This window comes from Pseudophryne corroboree, chromosome 6 (genome assembly GCF_028390025.1).
Source record: "Pseudophryne corroboree isolate aPseCor3 chromosome 6, aPseCor3.hap2, whole genome shotgun sequence".
Classification (NCBI taxonomy): domain Eukaryota; kingdom Metazoa; phylum Chordata; class Amphibia; order Anura; family Myobatrachidae; genus Pseudophryne; species Pseudophryne corroboree.
In genome coordinates, this window is record NC_086449.1 from 117,630,077 (window position 1) to 117,643,240 (window position 13,164).

General features: G+C 39.6%; 3 pseudogenes; 2 read left to right on the forward strand and 1 right to left on the reverse strand.

Moving 5' to 3' along the window:
* Positions 1 to 989: 989 nt before the first annotated feature.
* Positions 990 to 1,107, reverse strand: LOC134937073 (5S ribosomal RNA; annotated as a pseudogene).
* Positions 1,108 to 2,268: 1,161 nt separating this feature from the next.
* Positions 2,269 to 2,386, forward strand: LOC134937218 (5S ribosomal RNA; annotated as a pseudogene).
* A 142-nt stretch (positions 2,387 to 2,528) lies between these two features.
* Positions 2,529 to 2,646, forward strand: LOC134937074 (5S ribosomal RNA; annotated as a pseudogene).
* The last annotated feature ends 10,518 nt before the right edge of the window (positions 2,647 to 13,164 follow it).

Genomic DNA, 13,164 nt, shown 5'->3' on the forward strand with positions numbered 1-13,164 from the left:
ACACTGACTCACACAGGAACAGGAAGTGATGTGGCAGAGCCCGTTGCTTAGCAACCGGAATAAATTCAAAACAGTATCTATTATAGCCAAAACAAGACCCATTGTAGCGCCAATGCAATCACACATCCCATACGGGCACTGGCAACCGGGTGCTTAAGGTTGTAACCAGTACTCCAGTGGTCGCGCTTCCGAAACCGGAAGTGACGCAACCGAATAGGTCGTCATGGCAACATATACAGGAAATACTATAGAAAAACTACAATTTGAAGCCTTCTGGGTAAAGATGTTAAAGTTGGTGATCAATATGGGCACACAGCGGCAAATGAAAACAAAATAAACCCAAAATAATAAAAAGGATAAATAATAATAAAACTCAAAGACCACATACACCTAAAGGAAAGATCTTATACAGATCAACCAGATCATCAGTTCAAGATGTTATTACACTAATAGTTATAAGCAAGGGGAACACCTACAAATAACATGACAAACACTGATCCTCATTAAGACCAGCAGGCGAAATAGATTTAAGCTGATCTATCCAATAGCACTCGCGTTGGAGTAGTAACTTGTTCTGATCTCCACCACGTCTCAGTGGAGGAACACAGTCTCTATAGGCATACATCGGAAATCTCTTATAGAATGTTTATGCAAAGCAAAATGACGTGCAACTGGTGGTGTATTTGCGTCAGTTTTGACTAACGATTTTTTAATCGATGAACGGTGTAAACCAATTCTCTCCCTGAGAGTCCTTATCGTCTTTCCCACGTAGAACATAGAACAGGGACATTGTATTAGATATAGTATGTTGTGTATGGATGCCGTGTGGTACCAAACGGTATTAAAGGCATCAAGAAAAATCATCACTGAGCATGCCCAAAATGTAGGTGTACCTGGTAGCGTGGTTGTAGTGTAAAACTGGAGATTGAAATACCAGAGAGGTAAGAAAAAATGGGAGAATAAGTCAGAGGTTATATTTAGTGAAAAAGGGCCCACTGCACCTGGTATTCTCAGGAGGTTTCCCTTCCGGATACTGACCAGGCCATGCCTGCTTAGCTTCCGAGATCGGACAAGATCGGGCGTATTCAGGGTAGTATGGCCGTGGGCCGATTGTTAGGATGAAATTAATTGAAATGACAAAAGAAGATCACTGCTACTATCTGTACCATACATAAATCAGAGAAAAATAGATTCAATACGTTTTTCCAGAGGCAAAAGTGTGGTGAAAGGATATTATTCTTGAAAGAGTGTGAGGAAACAACGACACGGGCCGCATACCTTGCGGCGGCGGTAAACAACACACTAGACCACCAGAGTTTTTTATATTTGTATTTCGTACTTACATCCATTACTCTGTGTGGCAAAAAGTGTTTACCCACATACCCAATATATTTAATATCGTCCCACAGCAATATTTGGTACTGATATTGTGCATTCTCCGGTAGCACAATTTGGCTACCCATATATCCTTTATGCTTAGTATCATTTCACATGAATAACAAGCACTTATATTGTACCTTTCTCCCGCTCATGCCCATATATGAGACTAGGTTACTTTACCTTGATTTCTGATACCAATTATTGTGGTGTACCTATGGTATATTTTGATTTCTTTTTTTTACTTGACATTTATTCAAGATTAACCAGCATATCAATATGGCATATATGCATTACGTTTGATTCTGCCATTTTCTGTTCATTTTTTCGCCTATTTATTTTTGTATAATGTTATGTGAGCCAGCCGTGAGCTCTTAACAATTACATGATTATCCATTTATTTTGATTTATATTTTGTGTTTCTTGTAAAGAACTTTTACTAATAGCATTATTTCTGCTATTTTCTGGGGAGCTGACCCAGAGCTCAAAAGTCAACAACCAATTTGACCCAGCCCCAATTTTCATACAGCATTCATCTGCAACATCTCATCTTTTCATCACATTCCATTACCACACATAATCACCACTCCACATCTGCAACATCTCATCTCTTCATCACATTTTATTACCACACACAATCACCACTTCATACCCTTTTTTCCATCAGCAGACACACATCTCACACACACACTTAGCTTCACAATTTTTCCAACACACATTCATATTCCCCCCTTTTTTTCTTTTCCATCTCTCTTCAATTCCCCTCATCAACATTTCTCCACCACCAACATACACTTCTATCTGGAAAATACCATTTCAGAACAATTTTTTCATCATATGTGAAGTACAGCCAGCAGAGTGTGGTTTTTCTATTACCTTTTTTCACATTTGGCCCACGGCCATACTACCCTGAATACGCCCGATCCTGTCCAATCTCGGAAGCTAAGCAGGCATGGCCTGGGCAGTATCAGGAAGGGGAACCTCCTGAGAATACCAGGTGCAGTGGGCCCCTCTTTCAAGAATAATATCCTTTCACCACACTTTTGCCTCTGGAAAAACGTATTGAATCTATTTTTCTCTGATTTATGTATGGTACAGATAGTAGCAGTGATCTTCTTTTGTCATTTCAATTAATTTCATCCTAACAATCGGCCCACGGCCATACTACCCTGAATACGCCCGATCTTGTCCGATCTCGGAAGCTAAGCAGGCATGGCCTGGTCAGTATCCGGAAGGGAAACCTCCTGAGAATACCAGGTGCAGTGGGCCCTTTTTCACTAAATATAACCTCTGACTTATTCTCCCATTTTTTCTTACCTCTCTGGTATTTCAATCTCCAGTTTTACACTACAACCACGCTACCAGGTACACCTACATTTTGGGCATGCTCAGTGATGATTTTTCTTGATGCCTTTAATACCGTTTGGTACCACACGGCATCCATACACAACATACTATATATACTTTCAACGTATATACAGATATATAACATATCACTGTCGCTTGATATTTTCACCTCTTTCAATCATCTTGTACCTCATATGTTAAAAAGGTCAACAAGTGTTTTTTATTAGTCAACAAGCTCCTTTATTATAGACACCATTTTTTTGTTATAATTATATTCATTATTATTTTACTTTTATCTTCAAGAAATAAATAAAGGTTAAGTTTTATTTTATTTCCTTTCACTACTCATAATCTGATCTTTACTAAGGAGTGCTCCCAAACAAGGGTTTTTTGTCTTTTCTCTCCTCTTTATTGTAGTCTAACCTACAAAATTCCTGGGAGCACCGCCAATCATTAGCAGTTTAAGAATCATTCATTAACTGCATATATATTGGTTTTTTTCATTTTTTCATTATATTTCAACACTATTGTCAGACTAGTGCGGTTCCACAATATATATTTTCCAACATTGTATTAGATAGATGACAAAGCGACTATCGCAAGTTAAATGATGACGTATATTGTAACTCATGTTTGTCATTGGATCAACAAAGGAGTCACCCAGTAATAAAAACTGTCAGTTGACACACTCATGGCATTTAAACACCCCATTCTTGGGTTGTAACCAATTTCTGGCTTTAATAAGTCCTATGTCGGATTTTGCCACTATGTCCTTGATGTTATTGCTCCTCTTAAAGCAGAAGAGGTGTCTGTTTGCAAAGATCACCAATTGTCTCATCTGCCTGCAATATATTCCAATGACGCAACATCATCTTCTTTATATGTCTCGAAGCCACCGAATAGGTGGAAATAAATGTTAGTCGGTTGTCATTCTTAACGTTCGCCTTGGGATATAGTAACTCCTCCCTATTACGTTGCATACAGTCAAGGATTGCTTCATCAATTTCATGTTTATCATATCCTCTGTGGATAAATCTATTACCCATTTCATCGAGTGCTCCTTTCAATTCAGTATGGTCTGATGTTATCCGGACGACCCTCAAGAATTGTGACAGCGGGAGTCCACTTTTTAATGGTTCCGGATGAAAAACATCCGCCATTAGGAGGGTATTTTTGTCCATCTCTTTCCTATATATATTAGTGGACAAAATATTCCCCTTGCTCATAACACAAACATCCAAATAATTGATAATACTTTCGCTAAAAGCAAGTGTGAATCTAATGTTGGTATCAAGAGAATTGAGAGCATCAACAAACTCGTCAGAAGTCCCCCCCCCCCAGGTTCACACCAGAAACAGGTCGTCAGCGTATGTAAAAATAAATACATTCTGAAAAATTAACAGGATAAGATATGCTGTGTTTCATACATATGAATTATAAATTAATTGGCTACAGGGGAATGAATCCAGGGCTAGTTGGAGAGGTGGTAATAGATTTAGAAGAAATCACTTCAACAACGCCTTTTCTGATATTGACACACATACGTCAGCAAGTGATTCAGATCAATCACAGCCGCAATCACATTTTCTGAAAGGTTCTATAACCAGAAGCAGGTACAAAGATTTGAAAGAAAGAGGCCAGGTAGAAGGGGAGGGGTTAAGCACAGGTGTAGAACCAAAGAAAGGGCCAAAGAACAAACAGAAGTAGTAATATTTAATTTATCTGATTATACGCCCACCTTACCTGAAATATCTGTTTTATCTAAGGGCCTCCCATTTGTTAAAACATTTAAACAACAACCCTTCAATTTTGAAGTTGAGTTATATTGTTTTCATCGTACCTTAAAACTCAAAGACTTTCTTTCTAAAAAGAAAAGAAGTGGTGAGGTAATTGGGGAGCCCAATACTAAACAATTTAGACCTTAGACCTAAAGGGGGGTACACACGGAGAGATCCGTGCTTAAAATCTAAGCAATCTTGCTAGATTGCTTAGATTTTAAGCACGGATCTGCCGTGTGTATGCCCTCCAGCGATAGCGATGCGCGGCCCCGCGCATCGCTATCGCCGATGCTAGATTGAGCTGCATGCAGGCTCAATCTAGCGGGTCGCTCACTTCACCGTTGTGTGAAGTGAGCGGCCCCCCGTCGGCTTTCCCCCTCGCTCAGCACATCGCGCTGTGCTGAGCGGGGTGAGAGATGTGTGCTGAGCGGTCTGTGTTAAGATCGTTCAGCACACATCTCTCCCGTGAGTACCCCCCTTAAGAGTACTTTTGAACCTCCAGGAATAAATGCGTCTATAGAAACCTTCATTAAACTTGTGAAACGCGATACTATGTCTTACATTGGTAGTCAGAGAATCTCTTTTCACAATCTAACTAAAGAAGAGAATGCTGCACTCAACACATTGAAAAACAATGGGAAAATTGGAATCCCTCCCTCTGATAAGGGAGGGGGTATTGTTCTCAATAGATCCGGTTACAGGTCGGAGATTCTTAGACAATTAGCCGATGTTGAGTGCTACAAAACTCTTACATATGATCCGACTCAAAAGTATAATAAAGAGATTGACACAGTGATTGATCTAGAATTGAAAAATAATTGGATTGATGAACCTACAGCTGAGTTCCTTACACAATTACACCCTAGAATACTGATCATATATATACTACCGAAGATTCATAAGACATTAATTAGACCTCCCGGTAGACCCATAATATCTTCGTGCGGTTCCCTCTGTCAGCCATTATCTCAATATATCGATTATTGGTTACAACCGGTAGTACAGAATACCAAATACTACCTACGTGATACTACAGATTATTTGAATAAAATTATGGAATTAGGTTCACTGCCAGAAGGCAGTTTACTCGTGACTATTGATATAACGAGTCTTAACACTAATATAGACTACATAGAGGGTATAGAATCGGTCAGGAGTCTAAACACCAACAGTCCGCACTACAAGGGTCCGAATGTAGAATTTTTATTATTTTGAATTGATATAGTGTTGCGTAAAAATTATTTTTTGTTTGAAAACTTTATTTTTGCAATTAAGAGGGACCGCTATGGGGTCAAATATGGCCCCAGCATATGCAAATTTATATATGCATATGTATGAAACACAGCATATCTTATCCTGTTAATTTTTCAGAATTTATTTATTTTTACGTACGCTACATTAACAACCTGTTTCTGGTGTGGACTGGGGGGGTGGGACTTCTGACCGATTTTGTTATTGCTCTCAATTCTCTTGATACCAACATTAGATTCACACTTGCTTTTAGCAAAAGTATTATCAATTATTTGGATGTTTGTGTTATGAGCAAGGGGAATATTTTGTCCACTAAGATATATAGGAAAGAGACGGACAAAAATACCCTCCTAATGGTGGATAGTTTTCATCCGGAAACATTAAAAAGGGGACTCCCGCTGTCACAATTGTTGAGGGTCGTCCGGATAACATCAGACCCACCTAAATTGAAAGGAGCACTCGATGAAATGGGTAATAGATTTATCCACAGAGGATATGATAAACATGAATTTGATGAAGCAATCCTTGACTGTATGCAACGTAATAGGGAGGAGTTACTATATCCCAAGGCGAACGTTAAGAATGACAACCGACTAACATTTATTTCCACCTATTCGGTGGCTTCAACACATATAAAGAAGATGATGTTGCGTCATTGGGATATATTGCAGGCAGATGAGACAATTGGTGATCTTTGCAAACAGACACCTCTTTTCTGCTTTAAGAGGAGCAATTACATCAAGGACATAGTGGCAAAATCCGACATAATACCTATTAAAGTCAGAAATTGGTTACAACCCAAGAATGGGGTGTTTAAATGCCATGGGTGTGTCAACTGACAGTTTTTATTACTGGGTGACTCCTTTGTTGATCCAATGACAAACATGAGTTACAATATACGTCATCATTTAACTTGCGATAGACGCTTTGTCATCTATCTAATACAATGTCCCTGTTCTATGTTCTACATGGGAAAGACGATAAGGACTCTCAGGGAGAGAATTGGTTTACACCGTTCATCGATTAAAAAATCGTTAGTCAAAACTGACGCAAATACACCACCAGTTGCACGTCATTTTGCTTTGCATAAACATTCTATAAAAGATTTCCGATGTATGCCTATAGACTGTTTTCCTCCACTGAGACATGGTGGAGATCGGAACAAGTTACTACTCCAACACGAGTGCTATTGGATAGATCGGCTTAAATCTATTTCGCCTGCTGGTCTTAATAAGGATCAATGTTTGTCATGTTATTTGTAGGTGTTCCCCTTGCTTATAACTATTAGTGTAATAACATCTTGAACTGATGATCTGGTTGATCTGTATAAGATCTTTCCTTTAGGTGTATGTGGTCTTTGAGTTTTATTATTATTTATCCTTTTTATTATTTTGGGTTTATTTTGTTTTCATTTGCCGCTGTGTGCCCATATTGATCACCAACTTTAACATCTTTACCCAGAAGGCTTCAAATTGTAGTTTTTCTATAGTATTTCCTGCATATGTTGCCATGACGACCTATTCGGTCGCGTCACTTCCGGTTTCGGAAGCGCGACCACTGCAGTACTGGTTACAACCTTAAGCGCTCGGTTGTCAGTGCCCGTATGGGATGTGTGTTTGCATTGGCACTACAATGGGTCTTGTTTTGGCTATAATAGATACTGTTTTGAATTTATTCCGGTTGCTAAGCAACGGGCTCTACCACATCACTTCCTGTTCCTGTGTGAGTCAGTGTGACAGGTTAATGGGCAGTGACGTTTTCCTTTGATTTTGGTGCTTATGCACTGCTGTTACACTACAGGTGAGTTGAATTTGGTGATCATGATGGGTATATAGCTGGACAGTATATGTTTGGCAGATTAATCCTTGACAAAGGCGCAATGGAGGCGCCGAAACAGCGGTCAGGTTCACTGCCACCTTGTAGGCAGGAGGATGTCTTTATGCACTTATGACCATCCTGGCATGATGAGAATACATTTATCTACATGATCCTCTGCTATGTACCTTTTTTGCATAGACATTTTGCACATAATGGAATTCTGGATGTTTTATACTAAACACGTTTTCTGCAGCAAATAGGAGGTGCTGGCTTCTTTATTTTCTTTGAATATCATTATCTGCGCCTTGCACTCCTCCCTATGAACTTTTAATGTGTGTGGCTGGTTCTTTTAGTATGTATATATATATATATATATATATATATATATATATATATATATATATATGCACAAAAAAAATAAAGGGAACACTAAAATAACACATCCTAGATCTGATTGAATGAAATATTCTTATTAAATACTTTGTTCTTTACATAGTTGAATGTGCGGACAACAAAATCACGCAAAAATTATCAATGGAAATCAAATTTCTTAACCTATGGAGGTCTGGATTTGGAGTCACACTCAAAATTAAAGTGGAAAAACACACTACAGGCTGATCCAACTTTGATGTAATGTCCTTAAAACAAGTCAAAATGAGGCTCAGTAGTGTGTGTGGCCTCCACGTGCATGTATGACCTCCCTACAACGCCTGGGCATGCTCCTGATGAGGTGGCGGATGGTCTCCTGAGGGATCTCCTCCCAGACCTGGACTAAAGCATCCGCCAACTCCTGTTGGTGGATGGAGCGAGACATGATGTCCCAGATGTGCTTAATTGGATTCAGGTCTGGGGAACGGGCGGGTTAGTCCATAGCATCAATGCCTTCGTCCTGCAGGAACTGCTGACATACTCCAGCCACATGAGGTCTAGCATTGTCTTGCATTAGGAGGAACCCAGGGCCAACCGCACCAGCATATGGTCTCACAAGGGGTCTGAGGATCACATCTCGGTACCTAATAGCAGTCAGGCTACCTCTGGCGAGTACATGGAGGGCTGTGCGGCCCCCCAAAGAAATGCCACCCCACACCATTACTGACCCACTGCCAAACCGGTCATGCTGGAGAATGTTGCAGGCAGCAGAACGTTCTCCTTGGCGTCTCCAGACTCTATCATGTCTGTCACATGTGCTCAGTGAGAACCTGCTTTCATCTGTGAAGAGCACAGGACGCCAGTGGCGAATTTGCCAATCTTGGTGTTCTCTGGCAAATGCCAAACATCCTGCACGGTGTTGGGCTGTAAGCACAACCCCCACCTGTGGACGTCGGGCCCTCATACCACCCTCATGGAGTCTGTTTCTGATCGTTTGAGTAGACACATGCACATTTGTGAGATACAGAAATTAATAGAGGCGCTCATGAAAGCCACACACCAGATTTTCACAGGTTCAGTAACAACCAAGGAATCAAACGTGTTAATATAAAGTATATGTATTTATTAATGACAATACTCTAATAAGAATAAAAATCCTATTTCATAATAGACAATTCACAAGTGGTATTACTTATAACTTTACTTGATTTGTCAAATACAAAGGTTTAAAAGACACATGGATTATCTCAGCTTTGGTTACTGTACTAAGTATCATTGAAATTTCACTGAACTGAATAATTTAAAAGTTCAAAAAATATGTAACCGAGTGTTGCAGTCCTTTAGAAACACTGTTGCCACAGCTGCTAGATGTGGTTCCTGAATATATCACAGTAACTGCACGTATTAAGGATTAAGCTTCAAATAGAAATTTGCCAGCATGAATTAGTATTGGAATTGGTGTATGAAATTACCTCTCCATAAGGGCTGGTGAACCCGAGCGTCCCCGGGTAAGTCCTGAGATTTGCCCAGTAGGTGGAAAAGCTGGAGGGTACGTGGGGTATCTGAATAAAACAGCCGGTCGCTGGGTATATTCAATTAACCTGCTGGTGTCACCTTGTAAGTGCTGTGCAGATAGTAGTGGGCGGCAGGTGTGTGGCTGTTAAATCAGACGCCGTCTGGAGTGTCCAGCTGTATGTGGAAGCTTCCTTCCAGACTACCTGGACGTGCACCGTCCGCCGGTAGACAACGAGGTGGAAGATGCTGGAGACGGTCGTTGTAGCCGCAAAACTCCTGCGGCTGGATGTGAAGCCAAATAGAAGCCGTCCGTAACTGCCGTGGGTGAAAGCCGGGTAAAAAGGCTGTGGTCTGAAAACGTCCTGGAAGAAGGTGTTCAGTGAAAGACCAATGGGGGAAGAGTCCTGACGCGTTTCGTCACGTGACCCGTGACTTTTTCAAAGATGACTCCTATTGCAAAGTGTGTGCTATTTAAAGGGCTCTTAATGAAGCCTACACAGATGTAATTGATCAATATAATAATACACCAATAATAACGCATACACATATATATAGATTCCTTGGCTGTTTGGATAATAATATATCTGATTATGTACCTTGAAAAATAAAACCTAATAGAATGAAATATATTAAAAATATTAAAAAACAGTGGCGGAGCTAACACATAAATACATAAATAAAATAAAGTGTCATAGACACAAAGAGCGATACTGATATAATATGTTCTGACGCTTATCCCAGCTGTAATTATCAATGCACGCTATAGGTGCTGAGGGCTTATATGTATATTAAAAATTTTTCAGAACCTTATACAATAACTGGAAACTCATTATAATTAAAGAAAAAATCCACAGTAGAAAATATATAATATAGATGTGTAAAGGAACGGTTGTATCCTAAGAGTGTCATTAATGATTATTTGCATATTGCATATCAAGAGAAAGTTACATAGGAAAAAATGTGAAAGAAATTTTTTTAATAAATAATTATTATGATATGATAGTATTGCTAATATGTCTGAAACATATATAGATAATTAGCAATTATTAAATGGAACCTAATGAGATAATGTTTGGAATACAATTACATAGAGGATAGACATAAAAATATAAATAGTGATCATATTAATTGTTCTTACTGTATACAAAATTGTTTAAAGAATATCATAAGGGGCTGGGGAAACAAATACCCATGTTTAGGATATGGGCACTATGGAATAATGATGATGGGGTAAAAAACCTTTCAATGTGTTTGTTTACACAATTCACAATTGGTTATCATGGACCAAAAAGGCGTAAGAATATGGCAATGTTCAGCAAAGAGCATTACCAATCAATCTCGATACACTCATTGAGGCCACCAGGAACAAGTGACCTCAATCTGTGTATCCAGAAGTTCTCCCTACGGCAGAGCCTGCCAAATCTATCTCCCCCCCTGCACGTGGGGCTGATGGTCTCAATGCCTATTAGCTTCAAACCTTTTGGATCTCTATTGTGGAAGTATGAGAAATGCTTTGAGACACCATGATTCAGGAAGCCCTTTAAGATGTTACGTCTATGTTCTAAAAAACGAACTTTTAGCTTGCGTGTCGTTCTCCCTATATACTGGAGCTCACAAGGGCAAACCAACATATAAATGGTGTATTCACTATTACAATTGATAAATGATTTTATAATATATTCTTCTCTCCGAGGAGATTCAAAGAAGTGCAGGTTGTTCTGAATATGAGAGCATGTGGTGCAGTTTCTTGTACCACATCTGTAACAGCCATTAGGTTTACTCCTGAGCCAGGAGACTGACGAATTTTGCATCTTATTGTCCACCATTCTTTTATCCACAAAGAGGCTAGGGGCAAGATGTTGTGTCAAGTGTTCTGATTTTTAAAAAATGACGGAGGGAGAATGACCTATAACTGGTTTGAGAATCTTATCCGTCAATAAAATAGGAAAATTATTGATTAAAACCTTTTTTATTTTCCCAGAGGCACTATTGTACTTGGAAAAGAAATGTGGTAAATCTTCTTTAAAAGACGTATTCCCAGTCTTATATCTGAAAAGCTGGGCCCGATCAAGTTTATTAGCTTTTTCCAAAGCAGAATTGATTAAATCTATAGGATAACCTCTATCTCTAAATGCACTGGTGAGTTCGAGAGCTTGTATATTAAAATCCCCCTGGTTACTACAATTGCGCCGCAATCGTCGCAGTTGTCCTAATGGGATGTTTCTCATCCAGGGTTTAAAGTGCATGCTGTCAAAATGAAGGAAGTTGTAATTATCGACTTCTTTCCTAAAAGTCTTAGTTACTATGTTATCTTCCAAAATTGAAATAGTGATATCGAGAAAGGAAACGGACCTCTTATCTACTGTACCAGTGAACTGTAAATTAAACTCATTTTTATTAAGAAGTGAAATTAGAACATTGTGAACAATCCCCATCGAAAATAAAGAACAAATCATCTATATACCGGCCATAGAAGACGAGGTCCGCGCACAAGTCCCTCCCCCACACATGGGCGTCTTCGAAGGCGCCCATATATAGGTTGGCGAAGCTGGGCGCGAACCTCGTCCCCATGGCCGTCCCCAGTGTCTGTAAATAATAAGTGTTATTAAAGATAAAATAATTGTGAGACAAAATAAACGATATTGAATCTACAATAAATTTTTGGAGCCTTTTTGACAAAGAGTCTGATTTCTTTAAGTATTGCTCATATTGCACATTTGTGGCTTGCTGGAGGTCATTTTGCAGGGCTCTGGCAGTGCTCCTCCTGTTCCTCCTTGCACAAAGGCGGAGGTAGCGGTCCTGCTGCTGGATTGTTGCCCTCCTCCACTTCTCCTGGTGTACTGGCCTGTCTCCTGGTAGCGCCTCCATGCTCTGGACACTACATTGACAGACACAGCAAACCTTCTTGCCACAGCTCGCATTGATGTGCCATCCTGGATGAGCTGCACTACCTGAGCCACTGTTGTGGGTTGTAAACTCCGTCTCATGCTACCACTATAGTGAAAGCACCGCCAGCTTTCAAAAGTGACCAAAACATCAGCCAGAAAGCATAGGAGCTGAGAAGTGGTCTGTGATCACCACCTGCAGAACAACTCCTTTATTGGGGGTGCCTTGCTAATTGCCTATAATTTCCACCTGTTGTCTATTCCATTTGCACAACAGCATGTGAAATTGATTGTCAATCAGTGTTGCTTCCTAAGTGGACAGTTTGATTTCACAGAAGTGTGATTGACTTGGAGTTACATTGTATTAAGCATTCCCTTTATTTTTTTGAGCAGTGTATGTGTGTGTATATAATATATATATATATATATATATATATATATATATATATTGGTATACATGTACAGGGCATGGGTACCTTCGTATTTTCTAGGTAGATTCCGTTGCCAAATAGCCATACCTACCATCTTCACTACAAGATTGCAGTGTGGGTGGGGTCTCCTGACTCTTTCACGATTGGGCCACATTCATGTGTTATATGTCTCAATTACTTACAGGCAAGGGACAGTCAAGTTTTAGACACCTGGGGGTAAATTTACTAAGATGGGAGTTCTATTTAAGATGGGATGTTGCCCACAGCAACCAATCAGATTCCAGGTATTATCTCCTAGAAGGTACTAGATAAATGAGAAGTTGAATCTGATTGGTTGCTATAGGCAACATCCCATCTTAAATAGAACTCCCATCTTAAATAGAACTTCCATCT